This window comes from Oryctolagus cuniculus, chromosome 2, assembly GCF_964237555.1.
Source record: "Oryctolagus cuniculus chromosome 2, mOryCun1.1, whole genome shotgun sequence".
NCBI classification, from domain to species: domain Eukaryota; kingdom Metazoa; phylum Chordata; class Mammalia; order Lagomorpha; family Leporidae; genus Oryctolagus; species Oryctolagus cuniculus.
Window position 1 is genome coordinate 38,742,491 of NC_091433.1, and position 24,960 is coordinate 38,767,450.

Below are 24,960 nucleotides of genomic sequence, written 5' to 3' on the forward strand. Positions count from 1 at the left end.
TCTGCTTTTCTGCCTGAGAAGGCAGAGAGATGGCCTGTTGCACCCCTGTGGCAAATAAAGACCCAGATAAAGCTCCTAGGTCCTGGCTTTGGCCTGCTCCATCCCCAACCCATGTGGGCATTTGGGAAGTGAATTACAAGATAGAAGATTCTCTCTCTCTCTCTTTCTCTCCCCTCCCCCTTGTGTGTGTTGCTCTCTCTGTTACTCTTTCACATAAATAAATAAAATCAAAAAATAAATAAAAAAGAAGCACAATCGGTGGGGAACATGCACTTTACTTTGGGAGTATATATCTAAGGGAAAAAAATCAGTGTTAATTCACTACTGCAGGATTTTAATACAATGATTGCATGATGCAATGGATTCAATCCCTCACCAATGTCGGTGCTTAAATGGGTCATGGCTCCTGTTATTGGTTTTAAATGAATTGAGAAGAAATAGACATTTTTTTTAAATCCAGTACTATTTAGTTTGTGCACTCTCCAGAGGAGTGGACAGAAATTCTTTGCCTGTCAGGGAAATGAGTAGTGAGGTGAAAGAGAACTTGCTCTGGGCACACCTCTAGCTTATTAAATACAGTACACTGGGCTTAACAACCAAACCTAAGGTCAGTGTGGATCTGGCCCCATGCCCACTCAAGGGAAGAATAGAAACCACCAATTCACCCAGAGTCCTGCTCCACTCTGGAAGCTACTTCCCCCTTTCTATCTCAACTTATTTATCTTTTATGCTGTAGGACTACTCAGCTATTGTCTCCAGGAATCTAAAGTGAATTATACATCACAATTTTACTCCAGATTTTTTTTTAGATTTACTCATTTTTCACTTAAGAGTCAGAGTTACACAGAGAGAGGAGAGGCGGAGAGAGAGAAGCCTTCCATCTGATGGTTCACTCCCCAGTTGGCCGCAACGGCCGGAACTACGCCGAACCGAAGTCAGGAGCCAGGAGCTTCTTCCAGGTCTCCCACTCGGGTTCAGGGGACCAAGGACTTGGGCCATCTTCTACTGCTATCCCAGGCCATAGCAGAGAGCTGGATCAGAAGTGGAGCAGCTGTGACTAGAACCAGCGCCCATATGGGATTCCGGCCATTCAGGCCAGGTCATTAACCCGCTGAGCCACAGTGCTGGCCCGCAGATTTTTTTTTGTTTTTAAGCACATAGAAAGCAACTATGTTAATAACTTATCAGTAAAGATTGTACAGCTCAAATAATAATAGCATCATAATAATAATATTATGATAAAATATTATGCAAGTTCTACAATAATTCTCAAACTAGAGAAATATGAATTCCCTCATTATCAAAGCTATAAAACTAATTCAAATATAAGCTATTCCCTCAATCCTTGAAAATTTAAGTTCAAAGAAATTAATGGCCAAATAATTTTTCTTTTTAAAATTATTTTCAGGTTCTGCTTTACCATTTATTTAAACAATGTCTATCTTTTCATTTGTTTCAAATTCATGAAGTGACATATATCCTGGGTTTGGTGTTGTGGCATAACAAGTTAAGCTGCCATCTGCAAAGCCCATATGGGCACTGATTCAAGTTCTGGATGCTCCACTTCCAATCCAGCTCCCTGCTAATGTAGCTGTGAAAGGAGTAGAGGATGCCCCAAATGCTTAGGCCCCTGCATCCCAGGTGGGAGACCTGGAAGAAGCTCTTGGCTCCTCATTTCAGCCTGGCCCATCTCCAGTTATTGTGGCCAATAGGGGAATGAACCAGTGGATGGAAGATCTCTCTCTCCATCTCTCCCTCTCTCTCTCTTTGAAACTGTGCCTTTCTTCTTCTCCTTTTTTTGTAAATTTTTTTAAGATTTATTTATTTTATTTGAAAGAGAGTTACAGAGAGAGGTGGAGCCAGAGAGGTCTTCCATCCACTGGTTCACTCCCCAAATGACCACAACCCGAAGCCAGGAGCCAGGAGCTTCTGGTTCTCCCACGCAGGTGGCAGGGGTCCAAGCACTTGGGCCATCCTCCACTGCTTTCCCAGGCCATAGCAGAGGGCTGGATTGGAAGTGGAGCAGCTGAGACTTGAACTGGCACCCTTATGGGATGCCAGCATTGCAGGCTGGGGCTTTAACCCACTGCACCGTAGCACCACCCCTATGTAAATGTTCCATTCAAATAAATAAAATAAAACTTAAAAAATGATTTCCTCTCCACCTGTTTTTTTGTGTGCATTGGTAAAATTATCGCACTCTGTGTTTGAAAGCTTTGGGGCATTTGAGATTCATGGTGGACACAGGGACTGAATCTTGATGCCCTTATAAGTGATCACATTGACATACATAGAAATATTTTGCTTCTTTAAAAACAGATGTTTTGTGATATTCTGTGCTGACTCAGGAGTCTGGCAGCAAAAAAAAAGATCACCAGAGGCCAAACCAACTGATCCTGCACTTTGAACTTCCAAGCCTTTCTCTGAAGTATTTCACTGTAGCAACAAACAGCTGACCAATATGTGCATGTAAGTAAATGTTCACAGCAGTACAATCTGTATTAATAAGAGAAAAACATGATATAACCCAAATGACTGTCACTGTGAATGGATAAATAAGATGTTGCATATTCATTCATTTTATTCTGCAATGAAAAGGAACAAACTTCAGACATATGGTTTAACACAGATAAACCTCAAAAACCTTATGCTGAATGAAAGAGAACAGATGCAAAAAAACTTATTGCATTTCTAAGGAATTTCTTGAAAAGGCAAACCTATAAAGACAGAAGGAGATCACTAGCTGCCTGGGGCTGAAAGCAAGAGAAGAGATTGATGGAAAATAGACACTAAGGAACATTTTGGAGTAACAGAAATTATTTAAACTAGACGGTAGATTTACCACATGGGAAACCTGGAAGAAGTTCCTGGCTCTTGGTTTCAGCCTGGCCCAGTACCGGTTATTATGGCCAGTTAGGGAGTAGATACTAGGTGGTAGATCTTTTGTATAACTCTATAAATTTACTAAAGACATTAAGTACTTCACTTACTCTTTGTAAATTTAAGTTTTTAAAACAGCAAACTTTTTAATATAATTTCTATCCCTTAAATATTTAGAAAACTATTGTACATGCATTAAATCTCAATTTCTAATAGTTTATTTGGTTATTTCATAAATTATCCCATCTCTGTGTCAATCATGCAGAAAGGCCATTGATATATTTTCTTTTATCTGTAAGGAATTATTTATTTGAAGGATAGAGTTAGAAAGCGAGAGCGAGAGAGAGAGAGAGAGAGAGAGAATCTTCCATTTGCCAGTTCTGATATTGGAATAAGCCCCCAAAATATGGTATCAGAATATGGCCCCCTTAAAGTTCCCCAAAAGTCCCATCTGGTGTGCCATATGAAATCGGAATATGGGTGCCATACAATATCACCGTATGCTTATTAATAAATCTCCAATATTAATAAGCCCATGTGAGTTCTTGCCTAATATTTAGAGAAGAATTCTGAATACTGGCATAGATAAATGAGGCAGCATGGTACATTTTTAAGCTTTTATTCAGTGAGAGAAATGCATAGGAGAATGAGGGCCCTGTCTATGTGAGTGAGATAAATCTGGATTCATACTGAGTACCAGGAGCCAGCCACATGGAGGAGCATCTAGGCCAGGAAGCATGGGGCAGGTGGCCCCAAGGCCACACACCCTGGAGGCACAGGGCAGCAGCCAGCACTGCAATCGCAAAAAGCCAAGGAAATGAGAGGGGGCACACCATGTCCCAGTGTCTCAAGCTTTCAATCCACTTCCAAAGGAGAGTGTTTAATTAACCTGATTGGCCAGTGGGTGCACAGGTGTGGCCAGGAAGGGGCATGAGGTCCACAGGGGCATGGTGAAAGCGAGGTCTTTTAGCTCACAAACCTGATCAATTTTAACCTGTATTCCTGCCTACATCAGTTCACTCCCCAAATGGCCGTGGTGGTCATAGCTTGGCCAGGTCAAGTCAGGAACCTAGAACTCCATCCAGTTTCCCACATGAATGACAGGAGCCCAAGCACTTTGGCCATTTCCCACTGCATTTCCAGGAGTTATTAGCAGGGAGCTGAATGAGAAGTAGAACAGCTGGGACTTAAACTCATATGGCAGCCCAGCCTCTTAAGCAGCATCTTTTTTTAAAATTTTTATTATTTTTTTTTTAGTTTTTTTTTTATTTTTGACAGGCAGAGTGGACAGTGAGAGAGAGAGACAGAGAGAAAGGTCTTCCTTTTGCCGTTGGTTCACCCTCCAATGGCCGCTGCGGACGGCGCATCGCGCTGATCCGAAGGTAGGAGCCAGGTGCTTTTCCTGGTCTCCCATGGGGTGCAGGGCCAAAGCACTTGGGCCATCCTCCACTGCACTCCCTGGCCATAGCAGAGAGCTGACCTGGAAGAGGGGCAACCGGGACAGAATCCGGCGCCCCGACCGGGACTAGAACCTGGTGTGCCGGCGCCGAAGGCGGAGGAGGATTAGCCTATTGAGCCACGGTGCCGGCCTTAAGCAGCATCTTAACTCACTATGACATACATAGGCCTCAATGATATTATTACTATAATGTAAGGAACAATTAAAAATTACAACAGGCGGATCTTTGGCCTGGCAATTAGGATACCTGCATTTGAGCTCCTGCTTCTGATTTAAGGTTACTGTCAGAGTAGAGCCTGAGAAGCAGTGGTGATGGCCAAAGTAGTTGGGTCCTTGCCAGCTATGTGGGAGACCTGGAATGAGACCCTTGCTCTAACTTTGGCCTGGCCTGGTCCTTGCTGTTGAGGGCAGTGGGGAGTGAACCAGTTCTGTCAGTCTATATGTCTCTGATCTCAAATAAATAGAAGATAAGTGAATTAGATTTTTTTAAAAAGTCACAATGAATAGTCTCTATTTCTCAATAAAGTCATAATTAAGAATCAGATCTCACACATGGCATGAGAAAAAGGAAAATTAGGCTTACTGGTGCTTCTGAGTGATATACTAATCAATTATACCCCTTGCATGCATTCTATTCTTTGTAATTTTAATTATACTAACATAATTATTATAATAGGTCTGAGTTTCTAAAATTCTATGTAAGTTGAGGACAAAGGAACTTTATCAAGTGAATTTCATCATTCCTGCAGACTTCAAAAGTATGGCTGAAGTCAGTGGGGGAGCACTAAACCCTCTGCTTCAACATTTCACAGAGAAAAGGAAACAGAGGGAACAGTCCCATTCTTCTCCACCAGAGAAGCAATGATAGAAAATGACAAAATGAACAGACCTCTTATGAGAGTTCTGTTGCTACTGGCATCGCTGATGGATACAGTTAACCTAGTCTCAGCACTCATACTCATTTAAATCTGCAAAATGAAGTATAGTAGTTGAAAATTTGTAATAAATTTGTAAAAGTAGGAAAATGAAATTATTTTAAAATAATTTATTCATAATCCCAAATCATGCCAGCCAATGCTGTCTGAAAGAATTAAGTAGGCACAGCTACTCATTATTCTGATATTTAAGTACATTTTCAGACTGCCTTTCCAATGGATGAGTTACTTAATAGTTAAACTCCTAATTTTCATTGTTTATAACTAAATTTTCTCCTTTTTCATAGATTTTGGAACTAATTAATAAATTTTCTCACTGCTCTGAATTTCATGATAACTGTGTTTGACATTGCCTAAAACCTCCATTACAATATGGCACCTGGCAGATATTCAAGGGGCATGTCTGCGGCTGCTGTGGTTAAGCTATGTAAGATCAGACCACCGGCAGGGATAGGTCCGCTTTAGTTCCAGACACGTGGACAGTGCGTGATCCTTATACTTTGCTTAAGATGCCCATGTGCATGGTCCACCCACGCCTGCATGACCTTTTGGCTGATTGGCTCCCCTACTGTGCATGTCTTTCGTAAGCTTTATAAGCCTGTATACTTCCTCAATAAAGTAGTTCCTGCTTCCACAGAACTCACGGATGCTGCGGTGTGCTTGACCTATCGACCTTACCTCTCCCGTTTGCCGCCTTGTCGGGGAGTGCCTGTACTGGTCAAGGGCCAGCCTCGGGCTTAAGACCTCAACAAATTAAACAATACATACCCTTATTGTCATTATTCAAGCAGCTATTCAAACATATTCAGTAGTTAATTTCATTAAATTTGACAAATTTAATGACATTTCCCAAATTCAATTTTTTCTTGATTGTCTATTAAGCACACAAGACATAGCATAGTAGAGACTTAAAGTTAAGATTCAATAAACGTCCTGCAATGTTTTGTGTTTGTGAGATAAGATTTTGTATTATCTTTCTTGGAGAAGAGTACATTTTCTAACGTCACCCCGCGACAGAGGTGAAATTGCCTTTCGTTCAGGTGTGAGCTCTTCTAGCATGCTGGAAGGGCAGACTGCCAGCCTCACATCACAAGGTTTGAAATTACACTGGAAATCACAATGCCTTTTTTCTCAACGGGAGCAGCAGGAAGCCGTGTTCAGTTCAGGCAGAGATAGAGACCCCCTACCTATAATGGCTTAGATTGATTTTCAGAAAAGATTCTTCTCTTAAAAAATAATTGCCTAACTGCACTCTATGTTTAGTATCTTTGCTTTCCACTTCTTTTTTTTCTTTCCTTCATTTCTCTTTCTCTCTCTCAAATCATGTAATTTATTCGTTTATGTTATGTCAAGGTATTAATTATGAAAATGCTTTTCTATAATGGGAATCCCTCCAAAACGTAATCGTCACTGCCTGCCTCTACTATTAACAGGAATTCAGCAAAATCTGTGTTCTTCAAGAATGTAGTACTGTACAATGTGATATCCCTTTTGTTGTCTTCTAAAGAGGCCTGCTCTGTGGCTTAGTGGGCTAAGTCTCCACCTGTGGCACCACCATCTCATATGGGCACTGGTTCGTATCCCTGCTGTTCCTCTTCCAATCCAGCTCTCCACTATGGTCTGGGAAAGCAGTGGAAGAGGCCCAAGTCCTTGGGTCCCTGCAGCTGCATGGGAGACCCAGAAGAGGCTCCTGGCTTCTGGCTTCAGATAAGCCCAGCTCTGGCCTTTGCGGCCACTGGGGAGTGAAACAGTGGATGGAAAACCTTTCTCTCTGTCTCTCCCTCTCTCCGTCTGTAACTCTACCTGTCAAGTAAATAAATAAATCTTAAAGAAAAATGCACTGTGTCTACAATACAGAATGATCCCATTTCTCCAAAAAGTAAACTATTCAAGATCAGCTAACTGTGTGCCTTCCTGGAGGAGGATTAGATCAGGTCATAGGTACATTTCACATTAATAGTTAGCTACCGTGGCAGGGGGGGGATGAGTAAAAATATTTATCAAAAACCAAAACAGACTTTATATACCACAATAGGTTAAAAACTTGGTACTACGGAATAAAATAAAGAATATTAATACTAGCTCAGTCTAAAAGAGTGGAAGCGTGGAAAGACATGCTATGGTAGAGCAGGATGCATTAAAGTCCCTGCTCTCAGATGCAGTGGCTGCAGGGCTGTAACTTCTTCCTTTCAAGCACACAGAACTTCTGAGACATTTTGACTCAAGCACTCAGAAATTGAGTACTCTGATCTTGCATCCTAGGTCATGTTGACCCACAGTGAATAAAAAATTTAAAAGAGGTACAATCTGTGAAGGCAAAACACACAAAATATAAATCGAATGATTATAAAATTTAGATGTATTGTACTGATATTTCCCAGAGTTGGATATTTAAACAAACACAATCTGTGACTTGATTTTATCTTTTGCTTATATGAGTATTTCTGAGAATTGGAGTTAAAAACAACGTAGACATTTTATTCCTTTACCTTCTCAGTATTCTGCACTAATTTTTAAAATAAATAACAAATAATCACATTTTTCAATTATTCTGATAATGCTGAAATGAGAAGAGTCTGTTTTTCATGAAGAATATACTGAGGTAATGACAGGGAAAAAAAAATCTGAATTCTGTTTCCAAGAATTGTTTTTGATGAGAGGGTAGAGCAGCATGTACTGTAGCTCTCTTCAATGCCAGAAGCCTGTGTACTTTTCCACCAACATTCCATTGTACGCAGGGCTATAATGACTTATCTTTGAATATGTATAACTGTAGGTTGTAACTGTAGATTGAATGTCATATGTTTTTTCAGATTAAATAAAAGAAATATGTGAATTCTGCAACTTGGTGCTTGAAATTAAAAAAAAATGCTTTTCTACTCTTAAGGAATCTTGAAATTAATGACTAACCCTTACTCCTGAATGTTAAATCCTTATTAAGTGATTTACTGAGCATCTCCTGCTAGCATTCATGATACTTAAAATCCAATACCAATAAAACTTGGCAAAATATTATCTAATTTATCAGTCTGATCTTCTTTGGAAATGTGGACTTTTATATTGGTTGAATTTTGGATCCATTATTTTCATTAATTTGAATTTTGTCATTTAATGTTTTCACTTATGAGTAGAAAATTAGAAAGAAAAATTAAATGAAAGTAATAGATCCCTTTGTCATATTTTCCAATTGATATTAAAGCAAAGTTGTATCAAACATGCATTTTTTTAGACAAGTTGTATTAGAGGGAACTATTTTTCTGATATAAATTATATTTTCACATATCAACAATATTATAAATTATATTTGTTAAGTATCAACAATGTTTTTAAATATGAAAGAGCAAGATCACCAAAAATATCACTTAAGGATCAGTCTATTTTTAAAAGTATTTAGAATTAATAATATTTAAGCAAATATTTTTATCAGACATTAGGCATTTTTGATGATAGTTATTACCTAAAGCCAAAAGTGATTGAATGAAGGTCATATGATATCTTGTTATAGCATTCTGAATTGATCAATGAAATCTCTTCTGTTTCCCACAGACATTCTCCTTGACCATGATATTTAATATTTCTTGTTCACCTCTCAAATGGGAATTCATTAACTCCTAAGTTATTAGCTCATGTGTCTTAAATGCAGGAGACCACTAAAATAGAAAATAATTATGCTACAGCAAGGAAAATTTTAACATTATAGTGGAGAAAACTATTAAAGACTATGTTCTTCAAACAAAGAAATTTAGTCAGCGTTGTCACATGGATATCTCGTACCCAGAAATGAGATGATGACATGGCACTTTATCTCTGTTGTAGTCTTCACAAAAATATCCATAACCATAATATAATAATGTGACAAACAACAATAATTAAGATCGGTTTGGGGCTGTGGCATAGCAGGTGAAGCCGCTGCCTGCGGTGCTATCATCCCAAATGGGCACTGGTTCGAGTCTCGGCTGCTCCACTCCAGCTCTCTGCTGTGGCCTGGGAAAACAGTGGAAGATGGCCCAAGTCCTTGGGCCCCTGCATCCACATGGGAGACCCAGAAGAAGCTCCTGGCTTCTGGCTTTGGATCGGCACAGCTCCAGCCATTGCAGCCAATTGTGGAGTGAACCAGCGGATGGAAGACCTCTCTCTCTCTCTCTCTCTCTCTCTCCTCTCTGTAATTCTGACTTTCCAATGAATAAATAAACCTTAAAAAAAAAAAAAGATCCAGCTCAGAGACATTCTACAGGATATCTGGCAATTACTGCTCAAAACTCTGATCATAAGAAACAAGGAACGCTAAGACATTGTCACAAACCAGTGGAGACTGATAAAATATGATAACTAATATAATGTGGCGACATGGATTGGTTCCTATGTGGGAAACAAGATGTTAATGAAACAAGTTTTAAGATCAAAATAAAATCTAGAATGTAGTTTATAATAATATACCAATGTTGGCCGGCACCGCAGCTCACTAATCCTCCGCCTGTGGCGCTGGCCCTCCGCCTGTTGTGCTGGCATCCCGGGGTTCTAGTCCCTGTTGGGGCGCCGGGTTGTTCCGGTTGCTCCTCTTCCAGGCCAGCTCTCTGCTGTGGCCCAGGAGTGCAGTGGAGGATGGCCCAAGTCCTTGGGCCCTGCACCTGCATGGGAGGCCAGGAAGAAGCACCTGGCTCCTGGCTTCGGATCAGTGCAGCGCACCAGCCATAGCAGCCACTTGGGGGGTTAATCAATGGAAAAAGGAAGACCTTTCTCTCTCTCTCTCACTGTCTAACTCTGCCTGTCCTAATAATAATAAAAATAATATACCAATGTCAATTTGTTTATTTTCACATAGATAATGTAATGTGTCAGCAATGTGAAAAATCACACAATAAATATGTAAAAATGCTCGGTATATTATGTAGAACTTTTTTATTATTTTTTTATTTGACAGATAGAGTTAGACAGTGAGAGAGAGAGAGACAGATAGAAAGGTCTTCCTCACGTTGGTTCACCCCCAAATGGCCGCTATGGCCGAAGCTATGCTGATCAAAAGCCAGGAGCCAGGTGCTTCCTCCTGGTCTCCCATGCTAGTGCAGGGCCCAAGCACTTGGCCCATCCTCCACTGCCTTCCCGGGCCACAGCTGAGAGCTGGACTGGAAGAGGGGCAACCAGGACAGAATCTGGTGCTCATATGGGATTCCAGCACTGCAGGCGGAGGATTAACCAAGTGAGCCACGGTGCCGGCCTTATATGTCGAACCTTATCATAACTTAAATTTATAATAAAATAAAACACTCATTAAAGTTTGGACAGTTGCGTACCTTAAACTGTAAATGACAATTCCAGACATGGGTTCTCTTATATCATATACAGTACAATTTTTCAGAGAAAAATAAAATGTCTAAAATCATTTCATTTTACCTTAACTTAAAAATTTTGATGATTCCATTTCATTCTTTTTGAGAACGAGAGAGAGAGAGTTTTTCATCTGCTGGTTCATTCCTCGAATGCCCACAATAACCAAGCTTGTGCTAAACTATAACAAGGAGCCTGGAACCAAATCAGGATCTCCCAAGTGGGTAGTTGAGACTCAAGTACTGTACTCATTGTCTGCTGCCTTCCAGGATATTCATTAGCAGGAAGCTATGTAAGAAGCAGGGTCATCGGGCACTAGTAGTCAGACATTCACCTACAGAATATGGGCATCCTAAGCAGAGTCTTAACCTCTGTACCATACACCCTAGTTTAACCTTAAATTTCAAGAATAATTCAGCTAGATATAGGTTGCTGATGGGTAGTTATTTATTCTCAGCATTATGTCTGATCATTCTCAATCTGGAAATTCCTCACACCTCTTGGTTGTTTTTATAAATGTTGCTTTTCAATTTTTTTCTCTATCTGTTTCATTATTCTGGTGAACGTTCCATTTTATATTGCACCTTGTGTCTTACAAGTTATTACTAATAAGATTTAAGCCTGGAAAAAGTGTTATCTTTTTTCCCAGTGAATTTCACTTGCCTGCCCCAGCCCTGTCTGTTGCAGGCATTTGCAGAGTGAACCAGCAGAGGGACTCCTTTCTCTCTCCCCTCAACCCCCTCTCTGACTCCACCTTTCTCTGTCACTCCACTTTTCAACTCAATAAATAAATCTTTAGAAAACACTTTCATTATAATAGCAGAGCATTTCAGAGCATCATAAATGTTATATAATTTACTACAGCAAGGCCGGCGCCGTGGCTCAATAGGCTAATCCTCCACCTTGCGGCGTCGGCACACCGGGTTCTAGTCCCGGTCGGGGCCCCGGATTCTGTCCCGGTTGCCCCTCTTCCAGGCCAGCTCTCTGCTATTGCCAGGGAGTGCAGTGGAGGATGGCCCAGGTGCTTGGGCCCTGCACCCCATGGGAGACCAGGAAAAGCACCTGGATCCTGGCTCCTGCCATCGGATCAGCGCGGTGCGCCGGCTGCAGCGGCGGCCACTGGAGGGTGAACCAACGGCAAAGGAAGACCCTTCTCTCTCTGTCTCTCTCTCTCACTGTCCACTCTGCCTGTCAAAAATTAAAAAAAAAAAATTTACTACAGCAATAAATCTATTAAGAATAATCATCTAATAAATTATATAAAATTCTGAGAAAAATGAAAAGAAATTTGCTAAAAAATCACCCCAAAACATTTAGCAAATATTCTTTAAACAGCCTATTTCCTTATGGTTGGAACCAGACATGCATATTATCTATCACTAAGAGAAGACATGGCCAGAAACATTACAAAATTAAAAATAAGTGTTATAACAATTGCCAAGGAAATTGAACAAAATCCACACAAAAACTTCTAAGGAATTTACTCATAAAATTTTGTTACTGATCACAAATAAACATCATTTTTTTAAGTTAAATGCATAATCTATAAATGGCACAATAGATAAGAACAGATGAAATTGAGAGCTGTATCAAAACTATGATGATGTAATTATAAATATTTGCAAATCAATGTCAAAAAAGGAATAGAAATCCAAGAGAAAAATGAAGAAAAACCAATCAAATCTTATAAACAAGTAAAGCACCTGAATTGCTCACAAATGTTTTACTAAATACTTAAACAGCCAAGAATTAAATAAGTTTGAATTTAAAATAATATCTACACCCATTTATACCTTTCAATTTGGCATAAGGTAAAGTGTCAATCAAGAGTTGAAGAGGATACCAGAAAACTCTGAATCCCTATACTATCTCTGAAAATATAAGGATAAAGTGGCAGTAGTTATTGAAAATAATTATGTGCAAAAATTAAGGACGAAGATAGCCTACATTATGCAATGTATTCTGTTATACTTCAAACAAAGGCCCTTAGTGGAAAATACAGAACTCAGTTCATTATAGTATTATTTTTTAAAAGGATGTTAGAGGAGTTGCAGATTTTCACTCTTGGTAGAAAAACATAATATTTAGGATGCAGTCAGATGAAATAACCAAGAAACTTTTAGGAACAGAAATATGCAAATTTTCAGCATTATGTATATTAAGGGGTAGCACCATCATAAACTTTTGTTATACTATTCTAAAGATTGTACTTTTGATGAAAACTGAGATCACAGTGTTCAATGAAAAAAGTAAGCAAAATAATGAAAGCTATGATAAAATACCATTTATACAAATTAGAGGTAAACATACAGTATTCTCAAACCAATGCTAAGTTTTCCTCAAGGATGCACAAAAACTTAATAACATTAAGTTTACAATGATTGCAGGAGATGGATGGGAATGGTAATGGAAGATGAAGAGCAATTAAAATAAAGAGTAAATGAAGTAACTGCAGAGGGCTGGCACTGTGGCTCAGCATGTTGAGCTGCCACCTGAGAAACCAGCATCCCATATGAGCTCTGGTTTGAGTCCCAACTATTCTGCTTGCAATGCAGTTCCCTGCTAATGGTCCTGAGAGCAACAGGAGACAGCCCAGTTACCTGGACCTCCATCACCTACCTGGCAGACAAGAATGGAGTTCCAGATCTCTGGCTTCTAGGCCCTTGAGCTATTTGGGGAGTGAACCCAGTAGATGGAAGCACTTCTCTCTCTCTCTCTCCCCCTCCCTCCCCTCCTCCCTCCCTCCCTCCCTCCACCCCCCATAACTCTGCCTTCCAAATAAATAAATCTTTTAAAAAATGAAATACTTGCTCAAAATGCTAGCTTGAGGACTCTTCAAAAATGTATGAAGAAATGGAACTAAAAGATAGGTTTGACTAGTTTGTTGAAGTCAAAAACATTTTGAAATTGTGTATGAAAATGGTCTTCAAAAAGTTATGAAAAAACTCTTCAAAGATTTTGGAAAATGCACCAAAATAATTACATCTTTTGATTCCATTTTCTGTGACATTTTGTGCTACCTTTCTATTATCATTATACTTCATATAACTTATTTTACAATATTAATTAAATATCTATGCCTATTTTAATAAGACTTTCTTTTCTGATTTTGATAAATCCTCATTTGCTCAAAATAAAATTCAGCATGCATTAAAACTTACAGTGAAAGTAGTTAACCTTTATATAAACCGTTGGTCGCAGTTCTATGATAGCTGGATACATAGGTATTTAATTACATGATAAGTGATAGCCAGTTAGCTATATAGAATATGGTTAAAGTAACACACACTGAGTTATTTTTAATCAGGACATTTAAACCAGCAATACATTTTATTGATGAGAAAATTAAGATCTTGAAAGCATAATTAATATGCCTAAGTTAGCATAAGCATAGAGTGGTAGGTTGAATAATTCCTGCAATGATGTCTAAATTCTAAAACCTGGATTCTGTGACTATTACCTCACAGGGTGAAATATTAATTAATTAATTAATATGTTCTAATGGTAAAATAAGTGATTAAAGCTCTTGTGGTGGTCTCATTATCGTGAATCATCTGGATGGACCCAGTGAAACCCCAAGGATATTCCTAAGAGAAAGACAGGAGTACCAGGGTCAAAAAACAAGGTTATGTGAAGCAGGAAAATGTAAAGACAGAACAATAGAAATTGGGGAAAGAAAGAGAGAACTATAGTTTGAGTGTACCTACGTTGAAATTTAATCCTTGTTGTTATATTTTAATTGAGTAGTAACCAAATCCAACATGATATTTAAACAATTGTGGAGGTAATTAAAGGAGGCACAAGAGCAGGGCCCTAATCTAACAGTACTGTGTAGGGCTTTATAAGTACGACAGAAATGACCTGAGCTAGGACACAGTGTCTTGCCATGTGATGCCCTGTATCTCTGCAGAGAATCCGTACTGCAAGATAGACCTTGCCAGATGCAGCTGTTCAATCTTGAACTTCCCAGGCTTCGTAAGCAAGAACTGAGTAGATCTGTATACTTTATCAGTTACATAGTCTGTGGGATTCAATTTTAGCTAGAGAAAGGTGACTAAGACACAGAAAGAGATTGGTTTGAGTGATTACTGGCTTTGAAGATGATAGACGGGACCTGAATGAAGGCCTGCAGACACACTCTGGAAGCTGGAAAAGGCAATACAACATAGTGTCCCCTAGAACCACCAAGATGAAATCAACTCTGATCTTACACGATTTCAGCCCTATAAACCTATTTTTTTACTTAAAAACTATTTTAGTTATCTTGAAGACAGAGAGAGTCAGACAGACAGACAACTCCTATATGTGGTTCACTCCCCAAATTCCTACAACATATCTAGCTGGGCAAAGTGAGGAGCTGAGAACCCAATCTGTGTTGCCCACATAGGTGACAGGGACCGTACAATTGAGCCATCACTGCTTCCTCCAACAGTGCACATTAGTAGGAGGCTGGATTCAGGAGCAGAGTCTGGACCAGTTACTCTGCTGTTACCAAATGCTCACACCAAGTTTTTACTTTTGACCTCCAGAAACTTAAAATAAATTTTTGTTAGCTTAGCTGTTCATTTTTTGGTTGTATGTGAAATCCCCACAAACTAATAAAATCAAGAAAACAGGAATGGAATACAAGCTAGAGTCAGAACCATTTTTCAGTCATATCTACTATTTCCTCACTGTACTTTCTGTCTTAACTCAATAGCATTTGGAATGTTCTTAGGTGACACATCATAGAATTATTTTGAATATGCTTTTTATAAGAAATCCTCCAATGTCTTCTCATGAGTCAACTAAATTTTACCTTTGTAACAACCAAAGTTTCTAACCCATGAAAAGAAATCACATCATGGCACAAATATTAAAATATAGCTCTATAATACATACCCAGGCAGTACATGCTTGTGTTTCACACTGTAACTTTTCTACTGATATTTGAACATGTGCAAATGCATAGTGTTGAAGCCGTAATGATTCCTTTCTCTCTTAAAAAATTCTGAGATAGAAAACTAAGATTTCCTTAATGATGTTTCAGAATTATATACATCTTAAAGAGAGGTAAAGAACCCAACAGTTGCTTACATAAGAAGAGTGTCTCTGTCTGATTAGCAAAATATCTGGCACATTTTAGATTAAAACGTTACTTGCTGAACAAAAAACTCCCAGGATTTTTCAAATTACTTTAAATTAAAATTAATTTAGGAAAACAAGTATGATAAATATGCTTCACTTTTATTTCAATTCACATATATGAAAAGAACATGCTGTTATAATTACAGCTATTATTATGAATTTGAATGGTATTATTTTTCTTATCTATTATTTAGAAATAAAAATTCATGTAGTTTCACTTAATTTGGGACTAAGGCATTTACAATTGATGGGTATTAAATTTAATGTTATATCAATTTTCATTAAATAACCATGGAACCATTTTTCAAAAAATCATTGTTACTTGAACTAGGACTTATGACTTTATCTGTTATGTTTTATATTCATTTTATATGCATAAAATTATAGCAAGAAGAAATGTACTGCATTAAAGCATTTTTAAGTATACAAAAAGATAGAACTTTTCTTTAAATATAGTTCATGTGTAAGAAAGGCATTTTGAATTGAAAAGAAAGTGTGATTTAGTTGTATCTCTGAGTTTGAACATTATGAGTATCCTGGTCATACAGCAATTACCAAAGAATGCTTCTTTCTCATAGACTATTCCAGTCTCTACATAAGTTTTAGACAAATATTTTTACTGATTGCAAGTACTGATCAAGATCATACTCAAGGGGCCAGTCCAGTGCTGTGGCTCACTTGGTTAATCTTCCGCCTGCGGCACCAGCATCAAATATGGGTGCCGGGTTCTAGTTCCGGTTGCTCCTCTTCCATTCCAGCTCTCTGCTGTGGCCCGGGAAGGCAGTGTAGGATGGCCCAAGTGCTTGGGCCCCTGCACCTGTGTGGGAGACCAGGAGGAAGCACCTGGCTCCTGGCTTCAGATCGGCATAGCTCCAACCGTGGCGGCCATTTAGAGGGTGAACCAACGGAAGACCTTTCTCTCCCTCTCACTAACTCTATCTGTCAAATAAAAAAAAAAGGATCATACTCAAACATACACATGAGCAGAGATATTTATGAGAGGAAAATTTAAGATCTCCTGTATTTGGGGAGCCTACAGAGTAATTCCTTGGATAAACACAATTGAGAAATACCTAGGACCCAAAATGAGTGGTTCTCTATTTATGTCAGCAGTCCTGAGCTCACAACACAGAATTTTTAAAATTAATTTTTACTATAAGATTGTCTAGATTATAGATTAAGGTACTTACATACCCCAAACATTATCGGTACATTTTCAGATGATAATCTTTCTGTTTGTTTGCTTATTTGTTTTTCACCACCTAGAACTTAGAAAGAAAATACATCATAGCTTGCCTCTCTGCCAGTTCTCTGAGAACTGGTTATTTTCTGCTAGGGTTTAGAACTCTAAAGGTATCATGCTTTTATGAAAGTGGAGCCCTTTCAGAAGTCTGTGTCTTCAGAGAGGCATGTATCTCGGTTTTCTCCACCACTTTATTTCATGGGCCAAATGATTAATCTCTTCTGTGTATCTCCTTTGTAGCCCCAGGATCTTTCAACATGGTACAAATAAATGCAAATGTCACCAGGACAATATAGATCTCAATTTAAATCCATTATCCTGATTTGAACCACCTCTAATTATTTTTGGCATCTGTAGAGTTTTCACTTTCTTTCCCATTCAACAACAACGAAAATTAAAATGTGATTGTATTTATCTATTGTCCTCTTCTTTATGAGTGTGGGGAGCAACTCGGACTAGACTAAGTTACTCGAATTAAGACTTATTCTATGCATCTGCTCTCCCACAATATGGCGCTGGGAGAGGAGTAAACAGCTTCTACGCAGCTGCCTCTCACCAACTTGAGTGATGACCTGCAGGAGCTGATCCTGCTCCTGATTGGAGGAGAGCAGCGTACTCGGCGTGTGGGTAGCAGAGTTGGGATTGGTGGAAGAGGACTATAAAGGAGGAGAGAGACAACATGCACCAGGAACATCTATGAGGAACACCTGAGCAGCCCCCGAGAGAGCCGGCTGGCGGTGTGCCGCTCCCCCACGGAAGTGGGGAATGTGGCAGGGGGAACCGCCCTTCCACGGAGGTGGAAGGGTGGGTAGCCAACCCGGGAAGAACCAGCAGCAAACCCTGGGAGGGCCGAGCAGACAAAAGAACAACACAGGATCCTGTGTCGTTCCTCCGCGAAGAGGGGGAGCGACATAATGGTGCCGTGACTCGGATAGGAAACCTAGGCAGGGTTTAGTGTCGTTGCTCCATGAAGAGGGGGAGCGACAATGAGTACATGGTCTACCAGAAAGCCAATACTAAAATTCTTTTGTTTTATCCATTGGTGTGACCGCATTAAAAACTGTTTATCTGAAAAGTGGAGTGACAGAGAGAGAGGGAGAGATGGCGAAATCTTCTACCTTCACTCCCTAATGGCCACAACAGCTAGGTCTGGGCCAGGTTAAAGCTAGTAACCAGGAAATCCAGTTGAGTGTCCCACATGTGAGACAGGGGCACTAGCATTTGGGCCATCTTCACTGTCTTCGCAGGTGCATTGCCAGGAAGCTAGGTCAGAAGTAGAGTCACTGGGTCTCTGAATGGCACTTTGATTTGGAATGCCAGTGTCACATGTGGCAGTTTAACCTTCTAGGCCATGTTGCTGGCTTGTTGAACCACATTTTTAGCCAATATTTGTGATTAATCACTTTAATATAATGTTACCATAATTCAATCTAATAAAATAGTAATTTCTCATTTTTATTAAAATACTGGAAATATTTACTAATCAAAACTACCTTTTAAAAGCAGTAGAAGATGGCCCAAATGTTTGGGCCCCTTCACTCAACATGGATGACCCAGAAGAAGCTCCTGGCTCCTGGCTTCAAAACTGGCTTAGATTCAGCTGTTGTAGCCATTTGGGGAGTGAACCAGCATATGGAAGACCTTTCTCGCTGTCTCTCCCTCTCTCTGTCTGTGACTGTACGACTCAAGTTAATAAACTACCCTTTAAATAACCCACATTAGATATATTATTAGTGTTTGTTGTCATTGTTCTGTAAAATTTATGGAAAATTATTGAAACAAGGATCTCTATAAAATTTAGAGTAATTTGTAATAAGTATTTCTACTGCTACAATAGTTGCCCTTTTTTACTTCATTTCTAATTCATTTCTACAAAATTTCTTCCAGTTTGTTCGAAATACATAATTCCATGGAATACTGACATTCAGAATTGATCTGTGTTAGATGTCTGCTTTCTTCTGTCTAACAAAAGTGTCATTTTCAGGAAAAGAGAAACCAATTATTCTCTGAGGATGTAGATTTTAATCAGCAGGTCATGATTTCCCAACAACAGAGGTGGTCAGCTGATCAAGACTAATTACACAATACTTTCAGCCACAGTCATTCTCTTCTTGTGCCAATTTTTGATAAAAAAAAAAAAAAAGGAAATGCTCTTATTTCTTTCACTAGTTACCATGGAGCTACCAGGCCTATTTTCATAACCTTAGTACATAGCGTGCCTAAAAGCAAAACAGCTAGGTTTAATCAGAGCTGGAAAGATTGATTTCTGATATATGACCAAGAGCATTAATTCAGGCCTAAAAAGAGAGATTTTACTGAATATGTAACTTACATGTGTCAAAAAGAATCCACTTTTTTGTTTTGTTTTGTTTTAAGGTAGTTGAATGTCTTTTTTCACTTTTAAATAGGCATCTTGCTAGAGGTCCCAAGGCTGAAATATTCTAGATCTGTTCATCTTTCCTGACTCATATCCAGAATTTAAATTAAGATATAGATACTTATATTATCAAACTTGCATTTAGGAGCTGGTGTTTGATGCAGTGGTTAAAATGCCTTTAGGGATGCTTGCAGCTCGTATTGGAGTGGCTGAATTCAACTCTTGAGTCTGTTTCTGATCTAGCTTCCTTCTGCTGGGCACCATGAAAAGCAGCAGGGGGTGGCCCAAGTACCTTGGTCTCTGCCACAGGAACCCGGATGGAGTTTTGGGCTCCAGGCTAATCATGGCCCAGCACTGGCTATTATAGGCATTTGGGGAGTGAATCAGCAGATGGAAGATCTCTCTGTTTTTGTCTCCTTCTCTCAGTCTCTCTGCCATAAAAAAGTAATAAATTTTTTAAAAATCTGCAACTTGAATCCCTACTTTGAACTCCATTTGTGGATAGCAAAATGAAAACTTACAATCTTAACTAGAATAGTTCAATATACTTCAAATCCAAACATTTCTGTAGTAAGAATAAGTACCTTTCATATTTTCCCTTCCCTACACTTCTGACCTTCACCCCTTCCACAAAGAATGTTTTTCCTATTTTCTGATGGTCCTGAGATTGTTGAATGGTATTCAGATATACCCCTGTGTGCCATTTCCTTCACCCTGAAGCCCTACATAAAACAGGACATCGGTTTCTTCAAATTTTGCCTTTATAATTATTTTTAAGTCTATTTCATTTGCTTCCACTTCATTTGCTACCACTCAGGTTTACCATAATGAAATTTCCAAAAGTTTAAAAACATGAAATTTATGTAAGAAAACATGTATCAGATATTATATTCAACTCATCGCATATTGAGGGAACTAATAAGAGGATGAAGCTTCCTCAGAGAGCATTTTGATGAATAAGCTATTTAGGACATACCACAAAGGGTACTTGGAAACAGCACGTTTGCTCAGTTAAATTTAAAACTGATTTATATTCCACAAGGCTATAAAACTGTAAACTTCATAATTACATCCTCTACCAAATAGAAATTTACAAGCTAGCATGCATTGCTATGGGCTCTGAGCTCTTAATAGCAAATATAAAGTCAACCTAAAGTGCATTCCCTTATAATGAATGAAATAATCCTAGTGGAAGGCCACCATTTTGCTTAGTTATCCATTTAAATGAATTTCTACATATTCTGCCAATTTTAAACATAAATAATTATCATGAATTATTCTCCAGCACAAAAAGCTGATACTGATATTTTTCGATGATTATTTTCATAATGAAACGAGATGTTTATCAGTCATGTATGCCTCATAGACTATTTTTTTTAAAGATTTTATTTATTTATTTGAGAGGTAGAGTTACAGACAGTGAGAGGCAGAAACAGAGAGAAAAGTCTTCCTTCCATTGGTTTACTCCCCAGATGGCCGCAGCTGCTGGAGCTGTGCCAATCCAATGCCAGTAGCCAGGTGTTTCTTCCCTGTTTCCTACATGGGTGCAGGGGCCGAAGGACTTGGGCCATCTTCTACTGCTTTCACAGGCCACAGCAGAAAGCTGGATTGGAACAAGGGCAGCCAGGACTAGAACTGGCGCCCATATGGGATGCTGGTGCAGCAGGCGGAGGATTAACCTACCGGCCTCCCTCCTAGACTATTGACTAATACTATGGCAGAGAACTACCGTCTATCTGAAATTTTCAGCTGGTAATAGCATTGAACCTGCTAAAACCTTTTCATCCTACCTCAATTTTTATTTAATTTACTTTAACAAATTAATTCATATGTACAGTTTCTCCTAACAAACACTATACATTTCTTTTCTGTCCCATTTTATATGCATTGACTTATAACATCAACTTAAGCTTATTTTAAACTTATTTAAAGCCCAGTTTATTGTCTTCCTTGTCTAATGTATTCAATGTGCATATTAGCCTCTTATGTTCTGGAGCAATAACTCAATGCTTTGTTTTTAAAATTTAAATGTATGCATATTTATAAAAATATACATGTAGTAATATCAAACAATTCAGATAACATGAAATAAAAAAGCAATACATATCAGGTAGAATCTTATCCGTAGAGAAATCACTGATAGCATTTTTATAATTTTTCTTGTGGACCTCTTTCTTATATACACAATAGGTTTACATAAATGAATTAAGATTACTCACAAGATACAATGACTTTAAAAAAATATTTGTTATAAATTAGTAAATAATATTTAACATCAAATGGAATTAAATATATTTTAGTACAAAAAAGAAAAGGAAAATCAAAGCAAAAAATAGCCTTGCCTCATTTCTTCCTGTTTTGAAGTTCTCGTCCCCAGAGGGAGCAGCTTTCAGCTATATCAGTTGTATTCTATGGTTCTCATTTTCCTCTGTAGGTTCATCACAGTTTATCACAATTGCTATTTGCTTCAACACTAATTCTTAACTTAGTCCCCAAAGATCCAAAGATGAAATCAATGTGCCTATGAACTTGAATGAGAAAAACAAATATCAATTGCATTTATTTCTTTCTAAAATTCACCATTTTGAATATTACTGTACACAAAAATCTAAGTAACCTTAGGACTATCTGTGATTTAGTTGCCAGTAGAAATTATACTTTTAAAATCACTATGTTTATTGGCAATTATTAGGTCCAAATATATGGCTAAATTTTAATAAATCAATATAGAAGCATGGATGTAGCTATCAACACTTAATAACTGGCTAAGTGTATTTAAATAAAGCTAGTTACAACCTTATGTATTTTATGGCTACCTTTGAAAATATTATTCTAAGAGTCCATAGGCTTTGCCACATTGCTGAAAATATGCATTGTACAAATTTGTTTAAAAAAACACATTATTTTTTTTTAAGATTTATTTATTTGAAAGTTAGAGTTACACAGAGAGACGAGAGGCAGAGAGAGAGAGTTTCTCGATCCGCTGGTTCACTCCCCAAACAACCGCAAAGCTGAGCTGATCCAAAGCCAGGAGCCGGGAGCTCCTCCAGGTCACCCACCCGGGTGCAGAGGCCCAAGGACTTGGGCCATCTTCTACTGCTTTCCCAGGCCATATCAGACATCTGGATCAGAAGTGGAGCAGCTGGGTCTTGAACCGGCGCCAATATGGGATGCCGGCACTCCAGGCCTTGGCTTAACCTGCTGCTCCACATCGTTAGCCCAACCACATTATTTTGCTCATACAGAATTGTTCACAGCTAAGTCAATTAACAGAATGTATTTGTACTTATTTCTCTCATGACTTTATCCCTAGTTAATAAATTCATTCAAATGCTAAGCCTCAAGTCTCTCAAATATTGGAATCTCTAAGTACCCTACCTCAATATCTCTATCTTTTCTGAACAGGAACCTTTGCAGTTCTATTAAACCCAATGGTAACATCCAAATAGCATTTCCTTCACTCTTTCACAGTCTTTTGTGATTTTCTAGTCTTTTGTATTTTTCTTCAAGAATACAAACCTTCATGCAGGGCCACAGGAAATTCAATTACTTTTATTCTTGTTGTGTTTTGGGAAGGAGAGGAGATTCAATATAAAAATGAATGAGCTACATTATCATTTTAATGGATGCCTAACATTATATAATGCAGGCACCATCATTATCAAATCTCTATGATATACATTTATGTGGCTTCTAAAAAGTAACATTGTAAAAATATTGTTATGAGTTAACATTCTTGTGCATACATCCTTTTGTGACCCCAATATCTAGATGCATATTAAGTTTTCCACTTATTTGCTTCTTGTCCCTTAATTAAATTTTAAACCTTTCCAAGTACTGATTTCCTAAGTTTTTAAGGGAACCACTACAGTATCACTAACATATGAAATTGTTGGTATAGATTACATGAGATAATATGAACTTATTTTTCATACATAACAAATATTTAATATTTCTGCTATTACTACTGACACAGAAATTGGTTATTTAATAATGTTATTATTGGAGATAAATTGTTTTAATTTATAACTGAAATAGGTAACTTTTGTGAGGTGCCAAAATTTGCCTTTCAAGTTTCAACTGTTTCTGTGTGTGTGTGTGTGCATGTGTCTGCTAAGATGATTTTAAATTGGCCAAAACTCATAGAGATTTTTTTTTGTTTAAGTTTTAACAAAAATTTATAATAACCCTCCCCAGTTCAAAGTTAAAAACATTTCTTTTTTTTTTTTTTTCCACAGGCAGAGTGGACAGTGAGAGAGAGAGAGAAAGGTCTTCCTTTTGCCCTTGGTTCACCCTCCAATGGCCACCGCGGCCGGCGCGCTGCAGCCGGCGCACCGCGCTGATCCAATGGCAGGAGCCAGGAACCAGGTGCTTTTCCTGGTCTCCCATGGGGTGCAGGGCCCAAGCACCTGGGCCATCCTCCACTGCACTCCCTGGCCACAGCAGAGGGCTGGCCTGGAAGAGGGGCAACCGGGACAGAATCCGGCGCCCTGACCGGGACTAGAACCCGGTGTGCCGGCGCCGCTAGGCGGAGGATTAGCCTAGTGAGCCGCGGCGCTGGCCTAAGTTAAAAACATTTCATTTCTGTCTTCCTGAGCTAATTTTATGGCTTTGAATTCTACTTTGGAATCATATTCAATATGGTATTACTTTCATTAAAAACATAATAAATAACAAAATTTTATTTAAAGTGTTCCAAATAATATGAGCAGTTATTTTAATGAGTTATTGAATGCTTCACTCTTTATTGACTAGAAATTCTATTTTAATGAAATAATATAGTAAATGTCTCCGTAACCTTTATTCTGTTCCCATTGATTCAAATGTGACTACTCAACGTCAGTCAGTTCCTTCTGACTTTGTTAACCTCAACCCAGTTATGTCACAAGAGTGTGACGAATGATAGGAGATGAATCGAATTATTCCTATATCATCCACCATAATTTCCCTATTTTGCTAGTTTTTAAATAAGAAATGACCAAGTAGCTCACTTCTGGAAAATGACATGTTTAAAGAAAATTGTCTTTCTTGCATAAGAGATCGTTGCAGGAAGAAAATATACCACTTCCCACTTGTTTTTCATCGTTACCTATTGTGTCAGTAGCAGATGATCATTTCTATGGCAGGAATATTGTGATGATGAAAGGATATGCAGGCTGCTAAGAAAATCTGAAACTATCTACATCTTGGCATCAGAAGTAAACAATAGAGAACCTTGTTGCTTAAAACATAAGGTGTTTCTATTACCTGGTGTCAAACGAGTACAGTTATTTAATTCCTGTATTGATATCACTGTTTTAATTATTATGTCCTAGATATGACTTAATAACAGGTAAAAAATTGTTCCTTTTCTATTTTTTGTTCTCACTTTACCCTTGAGTATTTGTAAAGAAGGAGCATAACCTATTTTATTTTCAACGTCATAGACACATTTTAGAAAGTGGATTACTAGCTTGAATGGACTTATAGTGAATGTATTTATGAATTCATATGTAATTAATATATTAGAACATTTATATTTTAATGAGTAATAAAATATATTTCTCAATTCCGATTGGCTCTTAGATGAATTAGTAAGAAATTTTGTTGATTTTCTTCATATAAATTGTATTTC